Source organism: Stegostoma tigrinum, unplaced genomic scaffold, assembly GCF_030684315.1.
Source record: "Stegostoma tigrinum isolate sSteTig4 unplaced genomic scaffold, sSteTig4.hap1 scaffold_68, whole genome shotgun sequence".
NCBI classification, from domain to species: Eukaryota; Metazoa; Chordata; class Chondrichthyes; order Orectolobiformes; family Stegostomatidae; genus Stegostoma; species Stegostoma tigrinum.
Genome location: NW_026728622.1, coordinates 1135616 through 1162598, shown reverse-complemented (window position 1 = coordinate 1162598; position 26983 = coordinate 1135616). Strand labels below are relative to the sequence as shown.

Below are 26983 nucleotides of genomic sequence, written 5' to 3'. Positions count from 1 at the left end.
GCAAGAAAAAGGGGAAGAAAACACATGAATGCTTTGCTCAAGTGTTTGTGTTTGGGGAAGGATTTAGACTCCCGGATCTGAAGGAAAACTTGCGGGGATGGTGTATCCTCTACAAGTGGGCTGGTCTGCAGCTGAACCGGAAAGGAGCCAAAATCTTTGCACAAGGGTTTGCTAATGTTGTGAGGAATTTCGGCTGTGGACCTCCAAGCAGTGGGCAATTGCAGGTAATTCACTGAGAGGTGAGAAGGAATAAAATAAAAATTATATCAGGGGAGTTCAACTGCACAACGCGAATTGAGATAACATAAAAGGTTGACTTGGGAAATAATTCTTGAAATACATTTGAGAGATTATTTAACATCAACACGTAGACGGGCTTGTAAGGGACAGTGCAATAGAACATAGAACATAGAACAGTACAGCACAGAACAGGCCCTTCAGCCCACAATGTTGTGCCGACCATTGATCCTCATGTATGCACCCTCAAACTTCTGTGACCATATACATGTCCAGCGGTCTCTTAAATGACCCCAATGACCTTGCTTCCACAACTGCTGCTGGCAACGCATTCCATGCTCTCACAACTCTCTGCGTAAAGAACCTGCCTCTGACATCCCCTCTATACTTTCCACCAACCAGCTTAAAACTATGACCTCTCGTGCTAGCCATTTCTGCCCTGGGAAATAGTCTCTGGCTATCAACTCTATCTATGCCTCTCATTATCTTGTATACCTCAATTAGATCCCCTCTCCTCCTCCTTTTCTCCAATGAAAAGAGACCGAGCTCAGTCAACCTCTCTTCATAAGATAAGCCCTCCAGTCCAGGCAGCATCCTGGTAAACCTCCTCTGAACCCTCTCCAAAGCATCCACATCTTTCCTATAATAGGGCGCCCAGAACTGGACGCAGTATTCCAAGTACTGGACGCAGTATTCCAATGCTGGACCTATTTCTGGGACACAAAGCCAGTGTTCAAGGTGACAGTGGCTAAGTGCTTTAGCGATAGTGACCATGACAACAGACTTTTCAACATATGTTACGGGAAAGGAGAATGTCAGTCTGTTAAAACAACCAAGTGTCTTTGGTTTGGGAAGAGGCATATTTTATTTAAACCAGGCAGGATCTGGGTAAAATATTTTGTGAAGTTACTTGAGGGCGAATCTGCAGCAGAATAGTCGGATACGTCCAGGAAAGGAACTGGGAGAGTAAAGGCCATTCCATTTTGGGTGAAATTTATCATCGACAAGCCTGGAAAACCCTGGATCTTGAGGAATGTTCAGGACATGTTTACGACAAGTGCGAAGGAAGCAAATGAATGGATGACTAGTGGCGTATAAAAAGGAAGTGTGAAGAAACGGTGGTGGCCAATATTGGAGAGAATATCAAGATATTCCACAGGTACATGAAGCAGGAGAATAACCAGGGAAAGAGTAGTGCCAATTAGAAACCGGGGTGTACACGGGGTGAGGGAGCAATCTGTGTTCGGAACTGAAGGGCATTGATACAGTAGACAAGTCCCTCCCATCGGCTCTCCCTTCAAGGAGAAGCATTCATGTCTATAAAGCAGGAAGATGCAGTGTGAAACTGAAATTTTTGGCTGGTTTAAAAGTGAACAAATCCCCACGCCCAGATGTGTTGTTTCCAAGACTGCTGTGGGAGAAGAGAAAGAAAATCTCTTCAGAGATAGTAGCAACTGCAGATGCCGGAGAATCTGAGGTAAGGAGGTGTAGAGCTGGATGAGTGCAGCAGGCCAAGCAGCATCAGAGGAACAGGACGGCTGATGTTTTGAATCTGGACCCTTCTTCAGAAATGGGGCAGGGGAAGGGGATTCTGAAATAAATAGGGAGAGAAGTGGAGGCGGATCGAAGATAGGTGGAGAGGAGACAGACAGTTCAAAGAGGCGGGGATGGAACCACTGAAGAAGAGTGCAGGTGGGGAGTTAGAACATAGAGCAGTGCAGAACAGGCCCTTCGGTCCTTGATGTTGCGCTGACCTGTGAACTAATCGAAGCCCATCCCCCGACACTATCCCTTCATCATCCATATGCTTATCCAAGGACTGTTTAAATGCCCCTAATGTGGCTGATTTAACTACATTGGCAGGCAGGGCGTTCCATGCCCTTACCACTCTCTGAGGAAAGAACCTGCCTCTGACAGCTGTCTTAAATCTATCACCCCTCAATTTGTAGCTATGCCCCCTCAACCAGCTGATGTCATCGTCCTCGGAAAAAGACTCTCACTCTCCACCCTATCTAATCCTCTGATCATCTTGTATGTGTTTCTTGAATCCCCTCTTAGTCTTCTCCTCTCCAATGAGAACTGACCAAGCCCCTCAGCCTTTCTTCATAAGGCCTTTGGTCCAGACCAGGCAACATCCTGGTAAATCTCCTCTGCACCTTTTCCAATGCTTCCACATCCTTCCTGTAATGGGGCGACCAGAACTGCACGCAATATTCCAAAATGAGACCGCACTAGCATTTTGTACAGTTGCAGTGTGACATCTTGGCTCCGGAACTCATTCCCTCTCCCAATGAAACCTAACGCACTGTAAGCCCTCTTAACAGCACCATCAACCTGGGTGGCAACTTTCAGGGATCTATGTACATAGACACCAAGATCCCTCTGCACATCCACACTGCCCAGAATCTTTGCATTGACCCAGTATTCTGCCTTCCGATTATTCTTCCCAAAGTGAATCACCTCACATTTATCCACATTGAACTCCATTTGCCACCTTTCAGCCCAATTCTGCCGTTTATCCAAGTCTCCCTGCAACCTGCGACGTTCTTCCACACTGCCCACCACTCCACCAACTTCAGTAGTCACCTGCAAACTGAGTAATCCATCCACCTGTGCCTGCATCCAAATCATTTATAAAAATGACAAACAGCAGTGGTCCCAAAACAAATGCTTGTGCACACCACGAGCGAGTTGACTCCAGGCTGAATATTTTCCATCAACCACCACTAGTTGCCTTCTTACAGAAAGCCAGTTTCTCATCCAAACTGCTAAATGTCCCTCAATCCCATGCGTCCATATTTGCTCCAATAGCCGACCACGTGGAACCTTATCAAAGGCTTTCCTGAAGACCGTGTACACCACGTCAACGGCCCTTCCCTCGTCCACATGCTTGGTCACCTTCTGAAAACTCAGTGAGGTTTGTGAGACACGACCTGCCCTTGACGAATCCATGTTGACGATCTCCAATCAAATTGGTGCTTGCTTGATGTTTAGAAATCCTAAATCTCTTCTCATCCTTTGCAAAACTTTTCCGACAACAGACGTAAGGCTCACTGGTCTATAATCACCTGGGTCATCTCTCCTGCCCTTCTTGAACAAGGGCACAACATTTGCAGCCCTCTGGTACTAAATCTGTAGAAAATGAGGACTCAAAGATCAAGGCCAAAGATCAAGAGGATAGGAGATGGTGGTGGGGCTTGATGTGGGAGGAGGGGATAGGAGGGAGAAAAGACAGGTTCGGGAGGCGGGGATGAGCTGGGCTGGTTTTGGGATGCAGTTGTGGGGAGGGGTGATTTTGAAGCTTGTGAAGTCCACATTGATAGCATTGGGCTGCAGGGTTCCCAAGCAGAATATGAAGTGCCCTTCCTGCAACCTTCGGGTGGCATCATTGCGGCACTGCAGGAGGCCCAGCATGGACATGTCATCTGAGGACTGCGAGGGAGAGTTGCTTAGTGTGAAGTGAGCATAGGTGATGTGCAAAGCGGTCCCCAAGCCTCCGCTTGGTTTCCATGATGTTGAGGAGGCCACAATGGGAACAGCGGATGCAGCTACCACATTAGTGGCGCCGATACAGTCATCAATGTAACGGAGGAAGTGGTGGGGTTTAGGGCCAGTGTAGGTATGGAAGAGGTATCGTTCCATGTAACCTACAAAGAGGCAGGCATAGCTTGGGCCCATGTGGATACCCTGGCCACCCAATTTGTCTGTAGGAGGTGGGAGGATTTGAAAGAGAAGTTTTAGTTTTCAAGGACCGCAACTCCACCACCACCCCCCCCCCCGCCCCCCACCCCCCGCAGTGGTCGAAAACACCCTCGACCGGGTCACCCGCATTTCCCACAACTCACCCCTCACCCCTTCTGCCATCTGCACTCTGACCCCACCACCAAAGACATTTTTTCCCTCCCCACCCTTAGGTGACTCCCTTATGCACTCCACACTCCCCCCCCCCAGCACCCCGTACATGCGGCACTTGTTCCTGCAACTGCAGGAAGTGCTTCACCTGTCTCGATACCTCCCCCCTCACCCCCATCCCAGGCCCCAAGAAGAAATTCCACATCAAGCAGATGTTCACCTGCACATCTGCTAATGTGATATACTGTATTCGCTGTTCCCATTGTGGCCCCCTCTACATCGGGGAAACCAAGCGGAGGCTTCGGGACCTTTGCAAGTCACCGATGCACGAAAGAACTGCACCTACCAGTCGCGAACCGTTTCACCTCTCCCTCCCAATACTCAGATTACATGTCCATCCTGGGTCTCCTGCAGTGCCACCTGAAGATTGCAGGAGCAGCGCCTCATATTCCGCTTGGGAACCCCGCAGCTCAGTGGTGTCAATGTGGACTTCACAAGCTTCAAAATCTCCCCTCCTGCTCCTGCAACCCAAAACCAACCCACCTATTCCATCCTGCCACCTCAAGCCCCACCCCCACCCCCACCTCCTACCGACTAACCTCTTCCCGCCCCCTTGACCTGTTCGTCCTATCTGGACTGCCCTGTCTGCTCCCTAACTTCCCACCTGCACTCCATCCCTGCCTCTTTGACCTGTCTGTCTCCTGTCCACCTATCTTTTCCTTTATCCAACTTCTATCCGCCTCCCGCTCTCTCCCTATTTATTTCCGAACCCCCCTCCCTCCCCCATTTCTGAAGAAGTGTCTCGGCCTGAAACGTCAGCCTTCCTGTTCCTCTGATGCTGCTTGGCCGGCTGTTTTCATCCAGCTCTGCACCTTGTTACCTCAGAAAGAAAATCTCTGTGGCCCTGACCAGTTTTTCAATTCCTCTCACAAGGGAAGTACCAGAGGGTTGGAGAACAGAATGTGGTTTCACTTATCAAGATAAATGCAAAACTATTCAATTCCAGTGGAGGTTTGAGATGCAGTGTTGATGTTTGTTCTATGTAGTAGCCTGGCCTTAACTTGTCCTGTGGTGAGATGTAATTTGAGGGGGATGCTGTGCTTTTTTTTTTCTCGTTTTGGTACGGTATGTGTTACTTGACCTTGTCAGCCTATTTTATAGAGTCATAGTCGTACAGCGTGGAAATGGGCACTTAGGTCCAACATAATCCCAAACTAAACTAGTCCCAACTGCCTCTTCCTGGCCCATATCCCTCCAGCCTTGTCCTATTTATTAACGTCGATCAGGTCACCTTTCATCCCCCTTTGCTCCAGTGAAAAAAGTTGCAGCTGACCCAACCTTCCTTTATCACTGAAACCTTCCATGCTCAGCAACGATCTGGTAAATTTCTTCTGTGCCCACTCTTGCTTAAAAATATCCTTCCTATAATAGGGCAACTGTAAATTTGTACTGTAGAAATCTTCAAGACTAGAAAAACATAAAAGCAAACAAAGCAGGAAATGAAGGGATCAAATTGTAGTTCAGGAAGTGGAAAAATGGAAGTGGCTTGAGTGCAGCATGTTCTGGACTAACATGCACTGTAGTTCTGAAAGGGCATTGCACCGGTGTGAGTGGAAAGTTGTAGATGAAATAGTGACTTGAATCTTCATATACGCTCTCTGTCCAATTGATGTTGGAAACTCCTTCATGTTTCTAATGACGAATCCCAGGGATCGCTGCTGTTGTCTAACTAATAGCCAGCCTTCAAAGTGTTTCAAAGAGGAAAAGAACAAAGAAAATTACAGCACAGGAACAGGCCCTTTGGCCCTCCAAGCTTGCGCCATTCCAGATCCTTTATGTAAACCTGTCGCCTATTTTCCAAGGATCTGTTCCCTTTGCTCCCTGCCCATTCATGTTTCTGTCTGGATACATCTTAAATGACGCTATTGTGCCGCCTCGAACGCCTGCGTTGACAACGCGTTTCAGGCACCCACGACTCTCTGCATAAAGAACTTTCCACTCATATACCTGAAACTTTTCCCCTCTCACCTTGAAATTGTGACGTCTAGTAATTGAGTCCCCCCACTCTGAGATAGAAAGCTTCTTGCTATCCACCCTGTCTATACTTCTCATGATTTTGTCGACATCAATCAGGTCCCCCCCTTCAATCTCCGTCTTTCTCATGTAAATAATCCCAATCTACTCAACCTCTGTTCAGAGCTAGTGCCCTCCATACCAGGTAACATCCTGGTGAACCTCCTCCGCACCATCTCCAAAGCATTCACGTCCTATTGGTAATGTGGCGACCAGAACTGTACGCCATATTCCAAATGTGAACCCAAGTCCCATAAAACTGTAACATGGCGTGCCAACTCTTATACTTGATACCCCGTCTGATGAATGAAAGCATGCCGTATGCCTTCTTGACCACTCTATTGACCTGCGTTGCCACCGTCTGGGTGCAATGGACCTGAACGCCCAGATTTCTCTGTGCATCCATTTTCCCCAGGGCTTTTCCATTTCCCGTACAGTTCGCTCTTGAATTGGATCTTCCAAAATGCATCACCTCGCATTTGCCCGGATTGAACTCCATCTGCCATTTCTCCACCTAACTCTCCAATCTGTCTATATTCTGCATTCTCCAACAGTCCCCTTGGCGATCCGCTACTATCTGTTTCGCATCGGTTTTGCACAAAACTAGATTTCTGTTCTATTTTTGCAAGTGAATTGTTTCAAATTAGTTGCTGTTCTTTGTAAATCACAATCATGAATGCACATCCAAGCAGTGGGGAGAGGGGGAGAATGGATTTTTTGACGTCATGAAGTCTGAGATTTGTTATAATCCGCAAATATTGTCATGATAATTTTTAAAATTCACGAGCATGTCATTGATGTTGCTTTCTTGGGCTGCATTTGCTATCCATCCAGAAGTGCTGTTGAGAAGGTTGTGGAGGATTGGCCTGTTGAATAGCTGCAATGCACGTGGTATGAATATATTAATGAAATACTGAGGACAGGAGATGAATTGCTTTTACTCAGTGGAAATGAAGTAACAGTCATACAGTTCCAGATCAGGATTCTGCTGATTTTGACAGGGAACATGCAGATTCTGGAGCTGCTGTTTAAATATTTTTGGGTGGTAGGGTTCACACAATTATCAGGTACTGTGGAAGGAGTTTGATGAATTGGTGCATTGTCTCGTTGTAACTCCCCATCTCAAACAACAGTTCATTCTCGATCCATTGTTAATTGTAAATTTTCAGTTCGACCGAAAGGAAAAACAGTATTGAGGGATATGGACCAAAGGCAATATGGAGGTAGGCCGCAATTAAGTTATAATCTCATTGGATGGTAGAAAGTGTTTGAAGGTTTGAATGGCCTACCTGTTTTCCTATATCCTGACGTAAGAAGGGGGATCAATCAGTGGGATGATTTGATTGCATTGCTGTCGTTTATCGATAGTGTTGTCGGAGTCGCACTCGTTCAGCTGAGTGAAGAGTATTTCATTGACACCCGGATTTGGAGTTTATCGGCAGTGGACAGATGTTGAGAAGTCCAAAGTGAGTTACTTGCTGTAGAATCTATTGTCTCTGATCTACGGTTCCAGTCACATTGATGAACATAGATCCGAGAACACTTCAGCAGAGGAACAGGCCCTTTGGCATGCACTGTTGTGCTAAACATGATGCCAAATTTAGCTAAAGCCTTCTGAATGTCCTTGATTCATATCCCTACATTCCTTGTATATTCATGTACGTATATAAAAGTGTCTTAAACGGCCCTATTGTATCTGCTTCCACAGCCACCCCGGCAGTGCTTTTCAGACTCCTACCACTCTGTATATAAGAATTGTCTCTGACATCTCCTTTGAACTTTCCCCCTCTCACCTTAAGTACATGCCCCCAGTTTTAGACATTTCACATCTGGGAGAAGGGTTACAGTCAGAATCTGTCCATGCATGTCACAAATTTGTAAACCTCTATCAAGTCTTCCCTCAACCTCTGCCACTGCAGAGAAAACAGTCTGAGTCTTTCCAGCCTCTCCTTTCTAGCTCAAGCCCTCAAATCCAGGCAACCTCTTTTGCACCCTATTCAAAACCTCCACGTCCTTCCTGTAACATGATGACCAGAATTGGATACAATTCTTAAGAGTGCAATACTTAAGGCCTAACCAAAGTGTTCTAAAGCTGGAACATGACATCCTGATTCTTGTGCTTGATTCCCGAACTAATAAAGGCAAGCATGCCATGCGTCTTCTTTGCCACTCTATCAACTTGTGTGGCCCCTTTCGGGGAGCGATGAACTGAATCCCAAGATCCCTGTATACACAAATGCTGCTCAGGGTCCTGCCATTAACTGTATATTTTTCCTTAACATTTAATTTCCCAAAGTGGAGCACTTCACACTTAACGGATTAAAATTCACTTGCCATTTCTGCAACGGACCTGTATCCTTCTGTATCCTTTTATGACTTTCTACCCTAACTACCACTCTACCAATCATTCTATCGTCTAAAAACTTACTAACGCATCCATCTATCTTGTCACCTCAGTCATTTTATATATATACCACAACAGCAGAGGTCCCCGTACAGATCCCTGCAGAACACAATAGTCCTGGATCTGCAGCCTAAAAAGCACGTTTCCACCACCACCCTCTGCCTTCTCTGGGCAAGCCAGTTGTGAATCCAAGCAGATAAGTGACCACGGACCCCATGGATCTTAATCTTCTGGATGATCCTACGGTGAAGCACCTTGTTGAAAGCCTTGCTAACATCCATGTCAACAATATCCACCACTCTACCTTCAATGATCACATTAGTTACCTCCTCAAAAAATTCAATCAAGTTAGTAAGACATGACCTGCCCTGCACAAAGCCATGCTGACTGTCCCTAATTGGGCAATGCTGTTCCAAATACAGGTAAATACAATCCCTAAGAATTCTCTCCAATAGCTTCCCAATGAATGATGAGAGACTCTCGAGTCTATAGTTTCCTGGATTGATCCTATTTACCTTCTTGAACAGAAGAAGAACATTTAGCAACTTGCTCGTCCTCCAGTACCCCTCCAGTGGCTACTAAGGATACAAAGATATTGCTGAATGCCCCGACAATCTCCTCTCTCACCTCGCTCAAAATCCTTGAGTAGATACCATTGGGTCCTGAGGACTTATCCACCTTAATGCTCTTTCTTGATCTCAAAATGCTGTTGTCATATGAGCATGCTCCACACAAATCCCACTATCCTCCACACCCTTCGCCTGAGTGAATAGTGATGCACAGTTCTCATTTCGGATCTTGCCCATATCCTCTGCTTCCGTACACAAGTTCCCTCCTTTATCCTGAATGGTCCTACTTTCTCACTATTTATCCCCTTGTTTTTGATGTATGCATCGAATGCCTTGGGATTTCCTTTAACCCTCCTTGCCAAGGTCATTTCATCACCCTTTCTTTTTCTGCTTTCTTTATGTCGGCCCTGTTCGATTTTAGCTTCCAAAACCTGACATATTTCTGTTTTTTGCCCATTTGACTAACTTCACAACCTCCCCAATTATCCAAGGGTCTTTTACCTTGCCATCCTTGTCCTTCCTCCTTCCTGATCCGAAACTCATAAGCAGGCCTTTAAACAATTCCCATGTGGCAAATGTGACAGCTCCCCCCAATTAACACTCCCCAGCTCCTACCTAAAATTGATATAATTTACTCTCCCCCAAGGTCCTGACTTATCCTTCTTCATAGCAATCTTAAAATTGAAGGAGTTGTGATCACTATTTCCAAAATGCTTTCCCACCCTTCTCACCAGTTACCTGACCAGGACAAAGCCCAGCATGGCCCATCTTCTCTCCATATACTGTGTCAAGAAACTCTCTTGGATAGACTAAACAAATTCAGCCTCATTTAAACTCTTGTTGTAAGGGAGTCCCAGTCAATACCGTGGAGGTTAAATTCACTGACTGTGACAACTCTGAGTTAGTGCATCATTTCACAAGCTGCCTACATATTTGTTCCTCAGTGTGTCAGTGGCAACAGGGGAGCAGGCTATTAATTTAATCTGATCAGAGTGATTGTGTCTGTCTTAATTTTGAACGCGACCTCTATTGCCTCAGTGGGCAAGCCCTCCAGAATATCCTTTCTCGGTACAGATGTAATATTTCCCACAGGTTAGGAGAGCACCTCCTTTTACCTTCCCCTCTATCTTGTCGAAAACAATGAAACCCTGGAACATTGAGCAACCAGTCCGGTCTCTGTCTCAACCAAACCCATGTAATGGCCTCAACATCAGAGTCCCATGTACTGATCCAGGCTCTAAGCTCATTTGCCTTAGCTATAATACTCCTTGCAGTGAAAGAAACATAGGTCAGCTTGTTTGTGCCATCATGTTCATGTACCTGTGTCTGACTGCCATTCTTTTCTGATTTATTGGTCCTAACATGTACCTGCTATCAATTCATCGACTTGCTGACCTGCTGCTCTCGTTTCCAGCTGCCTGCCAGCCTTTAAATCATCCTAAGTAGCACTAGCAAACCTCCGTGTGAAGATATTTGTTCCCGTTCAGTTCAGGTGCAACCCATCCCTCTTACACAGGTCACCCCTTGCCGAAGAAGCGGACCCAGTTATCCATGAACTTGAAACCCTGGCCCCTGTACCAGCTCCTTAACCATGCATTCATCTCACCTATCTTTGTATAATTTAGCTCACGAACATGTGGCTCTGGTAGTAACCCAGTAACTATTACCCTCTAGGCCCTGCCTTTCAGCCTCTTTGCTAACTCCTTGTACACAGTCCACAGGATCACATCCCTCTTTCTTCCTACGTCATTGGTACCAATGTGGACAATGGCCTCTGGCTGCTCACCCTCCCCCTTAAGAATTTGTTGCAACCACTCAGAGATGTCCTTGACCTTTGCACCAGGGAAGCAACACACAGCCCTGCTGTCTCAAATGTGGCGACAGACACCATGCCCCCAACGAATGAGCCTCCAACCACAATCACTCACTTGGATTTGCCTGACCCTGTTCCACAGCAGGGCGGTTTGTACCACGGACCTGGCTACTGCTGATTAGATAACTGACCCAGTTTAGTTTCAGATCAGTGTTAACCTTGATGAAGTGGATAGCCAAGCACCTCAGTAGTCTACAATACAGGAGAATTAAATTCTTAAGCTCACGGATTCTGTGACAGTCAAAGAGAAGCAGTGAATTTTTCTGACCTCATTTCCAACACCTGGCCCATAGCCCTCCATGGCTTGGATAGCACTTGTACATTTAAAAATAAATGTAAGGATGATGTTTAGGTAAGGACATGGAATTTTGTGATATGGTCATATTCTCTCTTGTTGGAGCTGATTGCTGCTTAGCACTTGTGTGGTGCAAATGTTACTTATCGTTTATCAGGCCCAGCCTGATCGTTGTCCAAGTCTCACTGTATTTTCTCATTGTTGATTTCACTGTTGGAAAAGTCATGAATTCTGCTGGACACCTGGACAATATTCAATGAACATTCATGTCTCCAATTTGGTTCAAATGAAGACATGACTTCAACCAGTGCAGGTATCCAGTGAATGCCACTGACTCAATTTTCTATTCCTCTGCTTCACACCACATTCAATCAGAAGTTGCCTTGGTGGAAAGGACAGATTGCACTTTCCTTCCTTTTCAAGCTCAGGATCGCTGATCATATTTGTGGTAACTCCTGAATGAGGTTACGAGAAGTGTGGCATGACGAAAAGTAAGCTGAACCTTAGTGTGCAGCTGTTTGACAGCACGGTCATCCAGATGTTGCATTACTTTGCTGATGATTGAGAATACATTGAGGCCATAATTGGTCAGCACAATTTGTCTGACTATTACATGATAGGTCATCTTTCTCTGAAATGTGAGTGTCGCAAGTGTTTAAAAATGTACTGGAAAACATTTACTGTTGGTGTGCTGACCTTGGGGCACATTGTTCCAATACAGTTTGTCAGATGCTGCCAGGTGCCATGGCATTTGCAGTATCCAGAACATTCAGTCTTGTCATTGCATGAAATAACTTGAATTGCGTGTAAGTTAAGATCTGTGATGCCTCCTCAGGATGAGGGCAAGAAGATCATCCAGACTGATGCAATGAATGGTTTCATCTGCCTCTTCACCTTTTGTTCGTAACATCTTGTAATAACTGCCATGTAGCCTGATGAGAAACTGAAGCTCATCTTGATTCATTTGCATTTGAAGGTGCCTATTTTTCCCAAACAAAAGGACCCATCACTGAGCGGGAAGTATGGAGAATGTTATAGACATCAGTGGTGAGACAATGGTGGATCTTGACCAGAAAACCATTGTTGTGTTGGTGAAATGCAAACAAAAATCTATATGATGTAAACTTTATTCTCAGCTAATCCCTTTCTCAAATGAGAGATAATGGGAACTGCAGATGCTGGAGATTCCAAGATAATAAAATGTGAGGCTGGATGAACACAGCAGGCCAAGCAGCATCTCAGGAGCACAAAAGCTGACGTTTCGGGCCTAGACCCTTCATCAGAGAGGGGGATGGGGGGAGGGAACTGGAATAAATAGGGAGAGAGGGGGAGGCGGACCGAAGATGGAGAGTGAAGAAGATAGGTGGAGAAGGTGTGGGTGGGGAGGTAGGGAGGGGATAGGTCAGTCCAGGGAAGACGGACAGGTCAAGGAGGTGGGATGAGGTTAGTAGTTACATGTCCATCATGGGCCTCCTGCACTGCCACAATGATGCCACCCGAAGGTTGCAGGAACAGCAACTCATATTCCGCCTGGGAACCCTGCAGCCATATGGTATCAATGTGGACTTCACCAGTTTCAAAATCTCCCCTTCCCCCACTGCATCCCTAAACCAGCCCAGTTCATCCCCTCCCCCCACTGCACCACACAACCAGCCCAGCTCTTCCCCCCCACCCACTGCATCCCAAAACCAGTCCAACCTGTCTCTGCCTCCCTAACCGGTTCTTCCTCTCACCCATCCCTTCCTCCCACCCCAAGCCGCACCCCCAGCTACCTACTAACCTCATCCCACCTCCTTGACCTGTCCGTCTTCCCTGGACTGACCTATCCCCTCCCTACCTCCCCACCCACACCTTCTCCACCCATCTTCTTCACTCTCCATCTTCGGTCCGCCTCCCCCTCTGTCCCTATTTATTCCAGTTCCCTCCCCCCATCCCCCTCTCTGATGAAGGGTCTAGGCCCGAAACGTCAGCTTTTGTGCTCCTGAGATGCTGCTTGGCCTGCTGTGTTCATCCAGCCTCACATTTTATTACCCCTTTCTCAAATGACAGATTCTGATGTCGGTAACTGGAAAACCTCCATGGTTGGAGGACGAGAAGCCGTATCCAATTGAAGCAGCAGAGGCTTTTGCGATGACTGTGGAAACCACTGCTTATGCCTTGCTTCAAGCATTGTCAAGGAATGATATTGACTCTGCAACACCGATTGCGAGGTGGCCAACGATGCAACAGAACTATGGTGGTGGATTTCACTCGACGCAGGTAAATGCTTGAGATCACAACAGCAGACCTTCAGATATTTCCATTGATCATGTTCCTAACTGGTGGTTGATGCTGTTTGCAATCAAACTGGACACTGCATTTTCATCTGCAGGTTTGGTGCATTGGCACAAATACCAGTTCTTCAATGGTGTTAATCCTTTGTTAAATTCTTACATGCACTTTGACTGTGCATCACTTTTCCTTTTGGCATTGTCCTTGAAAAGTACCTGTTTCTGTAAACCTTCACTTGCTTGTCACAGGATCATTGAGGGACAGCATAATAGAGTGCTATGGTAATGGAACAGACCCTTCAGCAAATTGTATGTGCTCTCACAAGATGCAAGTCCCGAACTATTCTCATCACATTTCCCAGCACTCGACCCAGAGCCTTGTTTGCCTTGGCATCGCAAATGCCCAATCACAGACTTGTTAAATGTTATCATGCTTTCTGCCTCTACCACCCACACAGTCGGTGCGTTCCACATTCTCACCACAGTTTGGGTGCAAAAACAAGTAAGTTTCCTCAAGAGATAGTAGGAACTTGCCAATGCTGGAGAATCTGAGAGAGCAAGGTGGCGAACTGGATGAACACAGCGAGCCGAGCAGCATCAGAGAAGCAAGAAAGCTGACGTTTCAGATCGAGACCCTTCTTCAAAAATGGGGGAGGAGAAGGGGATTCTGTAAAAAATAGGGAGAAGTGCGGAGGCAGATAGAAGATGGATAAAAGAGAAGATAGGTGAACTGTCCCGTGCTGTCCACTCACTGTCCCCTGCTCCAGAATCATAGAATCAGAGAATTCTACAGAATTGAACAAGCACTTCATTCCATTGTGTCTGTAACCACTGAAACCACACTAAGTTGACATTCGGCTCATGTTCTAGCAATAGGCCAATTGCCTTGAATGTTATTTCATTTTACGTGCTGTACCAACCCTTTTTCTTTAATGTGAAAAGATTATCCACCTCAACTGAAGTCCCAGACAATGAATTCCAACCCCCCAGCACCTTCTGGGTGTCTTTTCTTTCCTGAAATTCCTTCTGAGCTTTTAGCTTAAATGTATGTATCTCTTCCTCTCCCACCACCGCCCCCCGACCGACCCTATTATGGACCTTCTTTTTACCTCGCCCCTACCCATATTAATCTAAACAATTTTTTCAGGACCTCCTTCAACCTTCTCTACTCGAAAGAAAACAAGCCAACCTTATCCAGCTAAAACAGTGATGCGAGATACAATGGGAACTGCAGATGCTGGAGAATCCAAGAGAACAAAGTGTGGAGCTGGCTGAACACAACAGGCCAAGCAGCATCTCGGGAGCACAAAAGCTGATGTTTCAGGCCTAGACCTTTGATCAGAGATCGGCAACAGTGATGCTGCCTGGCCTGCAGTGTTTCTCCAGCTCCACACTGTGTGATCTCAGACTCCAGCATTAGCAGTTATTGCTAACGCAAACTTATCCAGACTCTCCATCGAGTTAAAATGCTTCACCCCCTCAGAACATCCTGATGAATGTCCTCCACACATGCTCAAATGCAAACACCTCCTTTCTATAATGGAGAGACTAGAACTGCACTGAGCACCTCAGCTGGGGCCTAACCAAAGTCCTGTACAGCTCTTGAGCCATGTGCTTTCTGAACTGTCCTTTTAAGCTGCCATTCCATGTTCAGGAATCTGTGGACAAGCACCCCAAGATCACACCATTCCTCTGATCTTCCTAGTGTCCTGGCATTTCTTTGAATGATTCCTTGCCTTGTTAGTTTGTCCAAATTGCCTTATTGATCAGGGTTAACATTCCATCTACCGTTGACCTGCCCATTTGACCAATCTGTAACTTTGGATTCAACTTGCTGTATTTTCCTGGACCCCCCGAGCTTTACCTTCTTTGCCACGCTCCCATTTGGGACCCTGTCCAAGTCTTTGCTGAAATCTATTTTCATTACATCAACTCCCATCTGCACACTCCGTCACCTCTTTGAAAGAATCATCTAAGTTTGTGAGGCGTGACCTCCCTCTGACAAAGCTATGCTGACGGTCGCTGATCAGACCCCACTTCTTGAAATGGAAATTAAGTCTGCCGTTCAGAATTTTCTCCAATATTTTCCTCTCTACTGATGTGATACTCACCGGTCTGAAATACTCTGCTTTATGTTTGTCACGCATTTTGATAAGTGGAACTATGTTACCTGTTCTCCAGTCCTTTGGTACTTTTGAAATCTCTGTATGAGGGCGAGTGGAATGTTTTCTCTCATCTCCCTGGGCATCGTGGCATACACCTCATCCAAACCTGGGATTTGTCCAATTTTAAATTCACCAAAACACCTAATATCTCCCCAGTCTCTGTTAATTCTGTCCGAGAATTGTGTGCTCCATCTCACATGTAAAAGCTGATGTGAAATTCTCGTTTAACACCTGACATTGCCCTCCAGTTCAAACCATTCATTTGCCTCTTCATCCCTAATGAGACCTGGTTTTCCCTGGGTTTTCTCTTTCCCTCTGAGACACTTGTAGAAGATTTTGAGATTCTCCCTAATCCTAATCTTGGTCACCAGCGTTCTGTTGCCCTGTATTTGTTCTCTGAATTGCTATGACGAGATGCCCCTGCACACTATACATCATCATCATGGTGGTTTCTCGCAGATATGGATGACACTCTCCCACTCTCAGGCTGAATTGATCGCCGGCTGTACAGACCGATGCAGCTACCGTCGGCTCTGTTGCACTCGGGGCAGAAGGCAGTCGTGGGAAGGGGTGAGGGAGGTGTTGGTGTGGCTGCATGGCTTCCGCTGCTTCCAAAGGCAAGCCTCAAAGTGTTTGATGCCTTCCCAGGTGCTCTTCAGGCTTTAGGCCGTCTGAGACCGGCGATTCCCAGGTGTCTGCAGGAATGTCGCACTTCACCATTGAGGACTTGAGTTTATCACCGAGTGCTTCCTCTGCACATCTGGGTCTCGCCTGCTTTTTTGAAGCTGGGATGAGAACATGCGGAGAGTCTCGTGTCAGTCATACAGATGAAGTGTCCAGCCCATTGTAGCTGATCGAGGATGGTCAGTGCCTCAGTGCTGGGGATGTTGGCCTGGTTGACGTTAGTGCGTCCCCAGGGACTCTTGTTCCCTTGATGACTGTTATACACCTCCCTTTTCCTTTTTATCTGGTCAAAGAACAAAGAAAATTACAGCACAGGAACAGGCGCTTCGGCCCTCCAAACCTGCGCCAGATCCTATTGAAAGTAGCGTGTTGATGCATTTGTGTAATGATTGTGTTTTGTTTGAGCCCTAACACTCAAAGCAGTGTAAGAATGTCTTTGTGCAGCAGGCAAGGTGTCACGAGATTGAGCCTTCATACACTTGCAAGATGTTGAAAATTTGCCATTATTTATTAAAACACTGATAAATTTCCATGATCAACATTTCTGTTACACTGCAATGATTATCCCGTGGCATGTAAAATCAGAAAGATAGGATAAAATGAGACTGGGTCATGCCCTAGTCTTGCGGACTTGGGTCAGCATGCAGGGAGAATGTTTGCATTTCATGCATGTGGAAGTACTGAAATATTTCCATGAATCTAAAAGTCACTTTTCCCTTCATTGAAGGACACAATCATTGCCTTGGAAGCTTCATCATGACACGACATTGCATTTCTGAAGAGGGAAGAAGAAATCAACATGCAAATTCAATTCCATGGTTTTGGACGTCCCATTGAGAACACGATTCATGTGCGCCGGCATAATGCTCTGACCGAGAAAGAATCGAAGGTGAGTTTGTAGTTTGGAAGATCGCAGCAATTTATGCATCAACTTGTTCATCAATAATGTTCCATTGCTTTCAAACTGCATTTTCCACTCTGCAAGATAATAACTGTTAGAACAAGCAACAGGATGGGTAGATGGGCTTTGGGGAATGCAATGGCACAAAACCCAATCCATTCGACAACATATTTCAGATATGTCGACAAATTAAATATTCCAGCAGAGGGATAAAACAAGGAAGATGAGAGTGAGGAGGCAAGAGTTCTGATGACAAAAGAACACGAACTTACCTTTATCCATTTGAGCAAAAAAGCAGGCACACAAACAAATAATCACCTAACAATGCACATGTGCAACAGAGGCTGCAGGGGGACGAAGAATACCGAATTGTTGTCATGCGTATTGCTGAAAGGGTGATTGCAACAGATTCTGTGGTAAATTTGAAGAAATACAGATAATGCATCTCAGGATGTTGGAGAAAGAACATTTATTGACTGAGGCAAATTGTATTGCCCTTTTCAGGAGTTATTTGGGTCATAATGAATTCAAAGACTTTCTTCTGTGCTGAAAGCTTTAGCTTAGTTGCAGCTGGATCACAATTTCTGTTCCTGGTAGTATTTAGCAAACTATTAAAAGTGAATGTCACTGCACAGAATTCCAAACATGACTGCAATCAGTAGAGAAAATATCCAGGGGGTGTGATGAGTTGTATCCTCTCATGTTGAACAATGCAGCTACAGATACAATGGAGGCACTGATGATAATCTTCCAAGAATCCTTAGATTGTGGAAAATTCTCAGAGGATTGAAAGATTGTGAACATAACACCATTATTACAAAGATAGTTGGACAAAATAGTAAGCAAGTGTTGCCAATTTAGGTCAACCTGGGTAGATGTTCATGCCGGCAATGAAAGATGAAATAACAGGGTACTGAGTGTGCTATAACATCCTACAGAGTTAACATCTTTTCATAACGGGGAAATAATACTTGACAAACTTGCTACAGTGCTTTGAGAAGGAAACAAACATTACTGATGAAGGACCACCAGTTGACATTGAGATTTCAACAAAGCATTTGATAAGCTACAGCTCGTAAGGTGTCTCAAAAGAAAAGAGCCCATGTGTTCAAGGGTAGTATGTTCGGATGGACGGAGGACTGCATCGTAAATAGAAGTAGAGACGTAGCAGCAGGATGGTAACTTACAAGTCATGTACGGCCACAGAGCGAGTGCTGGGGAGGCCGTACACCTCATGTTGACTGGGTTGATTTTGGAAATGGCGGAGGGGATTGCTATGCTTAGGAAAGTTGGGCTACATTCATTGGAGTTTATAAGATTGAAAAAAACTTATTTTTTCGACATTTAAGATTCTAAAGAGGCTTGATAGTGTATATCCGTAGAGATTACTCCCATTTGTGAAAGATTTTACGACCAGAGGCCACATTTTCAAATTGGTTGCCTATTAATTCAGGGAAGAATTACTTCTTTCAGGTTGTAGCAATTTATTGAACACTTTAGCCAAGAGGATTTTCGAGGTAATGCCATTAATCATATGCTAGGTTGTAACGGCCAGGTTAATTTTTAAATCAAGAAACAATGATAATGAGAAAAGGGTCTAGGCCTGAAACGTCAGCTTTTGTGCTCCTGAGATGCTGCTTGGCCTGCTGTGTTCATCCAGCTTCACACTTTGTTATCTTGGATTCTCCAGCATCTGAGCTTCCCATTATCAGTGATAATGAGAAAAGGGTAGTCTTTACAGCTATGCTTAGGAAAGTTGGGCTACATTCATTGGAGTTTATAAGATTGAAAAAAATCTCATTTTGTCAACATTTAAGATGTTTAAGAGACTTGATAGTGTATATCCGTAGAGATTACTCCTATTTGTGAAAGATTTTACGACCAGAGGCCATATTTTCAAATTGGTTGCCTATTAATTTAGGGGAAGAATTACTTCTTTCAGGTTGTAGCAATTTATTGAACACTTGAGCAGAGAAGGTTTTAGAGGTAATGCCATTAATTATATGCTCGGCTGAGATGGCCAGGTTAATTTTTAAATCAAGGAACAACCACAATGAGAGAAGGGTAGTCTTTACAGTGGAAGATACTTCAAGGATCCCCTTATTACTACAGAACACAGGGAGGAATTAAACACATCACTACCACACCATCACTACCATTCGAGAAGTAGCAATAGACAATCTAATGGAGTAAAAGCAGATTAGACTCTTTGCCGTGATGGTTGACTTTCTAAGATTCTAAACACTGAGCTTCAGAGTCGGTATATGCATTGATTGTAATTTCCCAAAAAGGTTTAGATTCTAGAGAAGCATCCAAGGGCTGGAAAAATGCCGATGTGACGTCCCTATTGTAAAAGGAGAGAGGCAAAAAGAAGATAACTACAATCGAAACAGCCTGACATCTATTGTTGGAAATATGTGGCAATCAACTATGAAGAAAATAACAGCAGAACATTTGGAAAATCAGAATCTAATCAAACAGAATCACCATAGCCTGCTGAAAGAGAAATTATGTCTGGCTAATTTGTTTGGGTTTTTGGAGGAAGTTTTGGAAGGAGAATTAATAGAGGAAAACCAGTAAATGTGTTGTGTTTGGACTTGGAGAAAGCATTTGAGAATGTACTCAAAAGTAATAAGCTGAGAGCTGAGGTTTTGAAGGTAGTATATTGCTTTGGATCAGTATGCTTTGCACGTTCTGGAAGGAGAGATGACATCTCGAGTGAAATGCACCAAGTGAATATATATTTTGGGGAACTTGGTGGCAATGCGGTAAGTCAGTGCAGAGTGTAAGAGGTGCCATTTGCTTGCTTTTTTTGCCTGATAGTTTGTAAGCATTTTTTTTTGAGACAGGGTAAATTGAAGCCAGAATCAGGGACCCGGAGGGTGAACCAGGCTCATTCGTTGGTGATCGCTTCTGGTTTAAGAATCTATTATCGGTAGCTTTCAGATTGCAAGTAAATCGGAGAAATATTTACAGGCTACAAACTAAAAGACCAGAATGTTTTCAAATCAAATTAAGATCGAAGTAATTGAAATGGAGATGCCAGGCCAGACGATGATTTATACCTACGTGACGGGGTAGTGGTCAGACCCCATACTCCAGCTCAGGGTTGATGAACTGGAATCTCAGTTTTTACCAATCAACAAATCATGTGGGGGACAGTTACCGGGGAATGCTGTGCCTCAGGAGGCAGTCACACACCTTAGATTAACTAGCTGAAACTCGGTCAGTGGCCAGAGACGTGAGAGTGTGACAAAGAACAGGGCAGGTGGAAGGATCCAGGATGTAGTGCAGAAGGAACCTTGGCCTTTGATCTTATCTAACAGGTTTGAGATTCTTTCTTCCTGTGTGGATGAGAGTGCACGGTATAGGGAAGATGAGTAAACTGACTGTCGCACTGTGGTACAGGGGGACATTCCAGAGGAGATAAAAAGTGAAATGTAGTTATAATCAGAGGTAGTATAGTTAGGGGAATGAACACTGTTGGTTGTGATGAGGATCGAGAGTCTCGAAAGTAGTGTTGCCTGCCTGGTGCCCAGGTTCAGGATATTCCATCTCGGCTACAAAGGAACTTGAAGTGGGAGGAGTAGAAATCCAGCTATCGTGGTCCACACAGGTACCATTGATATGGAAGAAAGAGGAAAGAGGTTCTGCTGAGGGATTATGAGCGCCAAGGTGCTGAGGTGAGAAAGCAGAACCAGAATGGTAATAATCTCTGGATTACGATCTGAGCAATTTGGCACGGTGTGAGCATAATTTATAGATGTAAATGCATTGTTCAAATGGTGGCATGGCAGAAATGTGTTTGAATTCATGGGACATTGGCATCGGTACGGGGAAGGAGGGAGTTGTTCTGGTGGTATCGGCTCGACGAGAATCATATTGGGACAAGTCTCCTGGCAAAATACAGAGCAAGGTCTCGGGGTAGGGCGCTAAAATAAAATGCCTGGAGTGGGTGAGCGCAGTTGCATGGAAAATTATGGAAAAATTTAGAAGCTGGTAAGTGCTCAGCAAAGTTTCCAGAGCAAGTAATAGGACAAAAAGTTTGGAAATGTTCATGACTCTCACTTCAGGTGCAGCAGCTAAGAAGGGTGGCTGTAAATGCCAGACTGAAGATGTTGTATTTAATTGCAGGGAGTGTATGAAACTAAGTGAATGAGTTTGTGGTGCGCATTGAAATTGACAGATACATCACTCTGGGTATCACAGAGACAAGGTTGTTAGGGGTAAGTGTTAGGAACGAAATATCCAATGATTCATGTCCGATAGAAAGAACAGGCAAATGGACAGAGATAAGGAAGTGTGGAACTGGATGAGCAGAGCAGGCCAAGCAGCATCTCAGGAGCACAAAAGCTGACGTTTCGGGCCGAGACCCTTCTACTTCTGTGTGTTCATCCTACTGTGTTCATCCAGCTCCACACTTTGTTACCTTGGATTCTGAAGCATCTTCAGTTCCCATTCTGTCTGATACAAATGGACAGAGATGCCAGGGTTGGCTTGTCAGTAAGAAATGAGGTCGCGCTGAAGGAACCACAGCTCTTGTGCTTGTTTATTAATGACTTGGAGGAAAGAGGTGCATGTGCTGTGGCTAAATTTGTAGATGACTCAAAAATATTTTGAAAGACAAGGCATGACAGAGAAACAGAGATTTACCAGGATGTTACTTGGATTGGAATGTATTAGCTACAAGGAGGGTTTGGTGGAAATGTTGTACCATGACAAATGCAATGAGATCAACAATGACCTCACAGAATGATGGAGGAAATTCAATGGGCCAAGTGACTTTTTTAGTGAGTCTTCTTGTTTGACAATGCATTCATAAGGGTGTTTTTTTTCCTCTCTTGAATGAAATGTGAAAATGAAATGGATACACTTCCTTTTCATCTGGGAATAAATAATTGTTCTGAACGATTTCCATTGACTAATAGCAATCTGACAAGCATCACAATGTAAAGAGATTTTTAGCTTCTTTTTAATTGTCAAGTTATTCTTTGGAATTAATTGGGCATATATTATTTGCATCTCAGGAAGTATGTTCATCACTGCACCTCAAAAAGTGCTCTGTTGTATGACAACAGCTTTTTAAAGATCACTTCAATGGTTGTGATTTTCAGTTGCCATAACACACATTAGATTACACTGTTGGCCAATCTGTCCATGATGATTTCATTATCTTACGTTTCAAACAGACAAGGAAATATTGGTGATGCAATGAAGAGTTTGATTCTCAAATATAATTGCTGTTATAGTTTCCACTTGGAAGAAAGATTCACATCAAATTGACTGGTCAAGGAACTGGGACACTGACTGTGAGTACTTTGAATGTTCGAGTTATTCCTAAAATGAAAGTCATGACCTTGATGATTTTTCTTGCATGCAGATATGAAGAGACTCTTTTAAAATATCCTCTAGGTTAGTGGTTCAGGCATAAAAGTGTTATATGTATATTTATATATATACATGTACATGCGTAATCTGAAAAGAAAATGACGAGAAATCACTTGTTGCAAGGTGAGAATGAGTTATCCAGATGGTGAGACCTGCCAATGTTGGTGTCTGAGATAACACATTGTGGAGCTGGAGGAACACAGCAGGGCAGGCAGCATCAGAGGCTCAAGAAAGTTGAGGTTTTGGGTCAGGACCCTTCCTGAGAAATGGAGGGTGGAAGGGAGCTCAGAAACAAATAGCGTGGAGGGGGAGGAGGTGCTGGGGAAGGTAGGTGGGATGGTAATAAGTGAGTACTATCCAGATGAGTGAAATGGGATGCAGTGACTGAGTGAAGTGGGATGCAGCGACTGAGGGCAATGGGATGCAGCGACTGAGGGCAATGGGATGCAGTGACTGAGGGTCATGGGATGCAGTGACTGAGGGACATGGGATGCAGTGACTGAGGGACATGGGATGCAGTGACTGAGGGACATGGGATGCAGTGACTGAGGGACATGGGGTGCAGTGACTGAGGGACATGGGGTGCAGTGACTGAGGGACATGGGGTGCAGTGACTGAGGGACATGGGGTGCAGTGACTGAGGGACATGGGGTGCAGTGACTGAGGGACATGGGGTGCAGTGACTGAGGGACATGGGGTGCAGTGACTGAGGGACATGGGGTGCAGTGACTGATGGAAATGGGATGCAGTGACTGTGGGACATGGGATGCAGTGACTGAGTGAAATGGGCTGCAGTGACTGTTGGAAATGGGATGCAGTGACTGTGGTGAAGGAGATGCAGTGATTGAGTGAAATGGGATGCAGTGACTGAGTGAAATGCGAAGCAGTGACCGCCTTAAATGGGATGCAGTGACTGCGTGAAATGGGCCGCAGTGACTGAGTGAAATGGGATGCAGTGACTGACTGAACTGGGATGCAGTGACTGAGTGAAATGGGATTGCCATGACTGTGGAAAGGAGATGCAGTGACTGAGGAAATGGGATGCAGTGACTGAGGGAAATGGTATGCAGTGACTGAGGGAAATTGTATGCAGTGACTGAGGGAAATGGGATGCAGTGACTGAGGGGAATCGGATGCAGTGACTGAGTGAAATGGGATGCAGTGTCTGTTGGAAATGGGATCCTGCAACTGAAGGTAATGGGATGCAGTGACTGAGGGTAATGGGATGCAGTGACTGAGTGAAATTGGATGCAGTGACTGAGTGAAATGGGATGCAGTGACTGACTGAAATGGGATGCAGTGACTGAGGACAATGGGATGCAGTGACTGAGGACAATGGGATGCAGTGACTGAGGTCAATGGGATGCAGTGACTGAGGACAATGGGATGCACTGACTGAGGACAATGGGATGCAGTGACTGAGGGCAATGGGATGCAGTGACTGAGGGCAATGGGATGCAGTGACTGAGGGCAATGGGATGCAGTGACTGAGGGCAATGGGATGCAGTGCCTGAGGGCAATGGGATGCAGTGCCTGAGGGCAATGGGATGCAGTGCCTGAGGGCAATGGGATGCAGTGCCTGAGGGCAATGGGATGCAGTGCCTGAGGGCAATGGGATGCAGTGCCTGAGGGCAATGGGATGCAGTGCCTGAGGGCAATGGGATGCAGTGCCTGAGGGCAATGGGATGCAGTGACTGAGGGCAATGGGATGCAGTGACTGAGGGCAATGGGATGCAGTGACTGAGGGCAATGGGATGCAGTGACTGAGGGCAATGGGATGCAGTGACTGAGGACAATGGGAGGCAGTGACTGAGGGAAATGATATGCGGTGACTGAGGGAAATGGGATGCAGTGTCTGTGAGATAGGGGAAACAGTGACTGAGGGACATGGGATGCAGTGACTCTGGTGAAGGAGATGCAGTGATTGAGTGAAATGGGATGCAGTGATTGAGTGAAATGGGAAGCACTGACTGAGTGAAATGGGATGCACTGACTGTGTTAAATGTGATGCAGAGGCTGAATGAAATGGGATGCAGTGACTGTTTGAAACGTGATGCAGTGACTGAGTGAAATGCGATGCAGTGACTGAGTGAAATGCGATGCAGTGACTGAGTGAAATGCGATGCAGTGACTGAGTGAAATGCGATGCAGTGCCTGAGTGAAATGCGATGCAGTGCCTGAGTGAAATGCGATGCAGTGCCTGAGTGAAATGCGATGCAGTGCCTGAGTGAAATGCGATGCAGTGCCTGAGTGAAATGCGATGCAGTGCCTGAGTGAAATGCGATGCAGTGCCTGAGTGAAATGCGATGCAGTGCCTGAGCGAAATGCGATGCAGTGCCTGAGCGAAATGCGATGCAGTGACTGAGTGAAATGCGATGCAGTGACTGAGTGAAATGCGATGCAGTGACTGATGGAAATGGGATGCCGTGACTGTGGTGAAGGAGATGCAGTGATTGAGTGAAATGGGATGCATTGACTGAGTGAAATGAGGTGCAGTGACCGCCTTAAATGGGATGCAGTGACTGCGTGAAATGGGACGCAGTGACTGCGTGAAATGGGGCGCAGTGACTGAGTGAAACGGGATGCAGTGACTGACTGAAATGGGATTAAGTGACTGAGTGAAATGGGATGCAGTGACTGTGGGACGTGGGATGCAGTGACTGAGGGAAATGGAGCAAGTGACTGAGGGACGTGTGATGCAGTGAATGACGGACGTGTGATGCAGTGAATGACGGACGTGGGATGCAGTGACTGAGGGACGTGGGATGCAGTGACTGAGGGACATGGGATGCAGTGACTGAGGGACATGGGATGCAGTGACTGAGGGACATGGGATGCAGTGACTGAGGGACATGGGATGCATCGACTGAGTGAAATGCGATGCAGAGACTGAGTGAAATGCGATGCTCTGACTGTGGGAAATGGGATGCAGTGAGTGTGGGAAATTGAATGCAGTGTCTGTGAGATACGGGAAACAGTGACTGTTGGAAATGGGATGCAGTGACTGTGGTGAAGGAGATGCATTGATTGAGTGAAATGGGATGCACTGACTGAGTTCAATGTGATGCAGAGGCTGAATGAAATGGGATGCAGTGACTGAGTGAAATGTGATTCAGTCAGTGAGTGAAATAGGATGCAGTCAGTGAGTGAAATGGGATGCAGTCAGTGAGTGAAATGGGATGCAGTGACTGAGTGAAATGGGATGCAGTGACTGAGGGAAATGAGATGCAGTGTCTGTTGGAAATGGGATCCTGCGACTCAAGTTAATGGGATGCAGTGACTGAGTGAAATGGGATGCAGTGACTGAGTGAAATGGGATGCAGTGACTGAGGGTAATGGGAAGCAGTGACTGAAGGTAATGGGATGCAGTGACTGAGGGTAATGGGATGCAGTGACTGAGGGTAATCGGATGCAGTGACTGAGGGTAATCGGATGCAGTGACTGAGGACAATGGGATGCAGTGGCTGAGGGAAATGGGATGCAGTGACTGGGAAATGGGATGCAGTGATTGATGGAAATGGGACGCAGTGACGAAGTGAAATGGGACGCACTGACTGTGGTGAAGGAGATGCCGTGACTGAGTGAAATGGGATGCAGTGACTGACTGAAATGGGATGCAGTGACTGAGTGGAATGGGATTGCCATGACTGTGGAAAGGAGATGCAGTGACTGAGGAAATGGGATGCAGTGACTGAGGGAAATGGGATGCAGTGACTGATGGAAATGGTATGCAGTGACTGAGGGAAATGCGATGCCTTGACTGACGGAAATGGGATGCAGTGTCTGTTGGAAATGGGATCCTGCGACTGAAGGTAATGGGATGCAGTGACTGAGGGTAATGGGATGCAGTGACTGAGTGAAATGGGATGCAGTGACTGAGGGTAATGGGATGCAGTGACTGAGGGTAATGGGATGCAGTGACTGAGTGAAATGGGATGCAGTGACTGAGGGGAATGGGATGCAGTGACTGAGGGGAATCGGATGCAGTGAATGAGGACCATGGGATGCAGTGACTTAGGACAATGGGATGCAGTGACTGAGGGCAATGGGATGCACTGACTTAGGACAATGGGATGCAGTGACTGAGGGGAATTTGATGCAGTGACTGAAGGAAATTGGCTGCAGTGACTGGGAATTGGGATGCAGTGACTATGGGAAATGGGACGCAGTGACTGATGGAAAGGAGATGCAGTGACTCTGTGAAATGGGATGCAGTGACTGAGTGAAATGGGATGCAGTGACTGAGTGAAATGGGATTGCCGTGACTGTGGA

The 26983-nt window shown here is 45.8% G+C and overlaps 1 protein-coding gene and 1 long non-coding RNA gene across 2 annotated transcripts in view; both read left to right on the top strand.

Annotated features, from left to right (window-relative positions):
* Positions 1–26983, top strand: part of LOC132209153 (uncharacterized) — a 1475533-nt gene that overhangs the window by 331427 nt on the left and 1117123 nt on the right. The gene's annotated exons all lie outside the window — the stretch shown is intronic.
* LOC132209152 (uncharacterized) overlaps positions 1–26983 on the top strand; it is a 200285-nt gene that overhangs the window by 70726 nt on the left and 102576 nt on the right. Inside the window, exons 5-7 of the mRNA XM_059644308.1 lie at positions 13353–13562; positions 17150–17311; positions 22573–22632. The gene's annotated coding sequence lies outside the window, so the exon portion shown is untranslated. The remainder of the gene's footprint in view (positions 1–13352; positions 13563–17149; positions 17312–22572; positions 22633–26983) is intronic.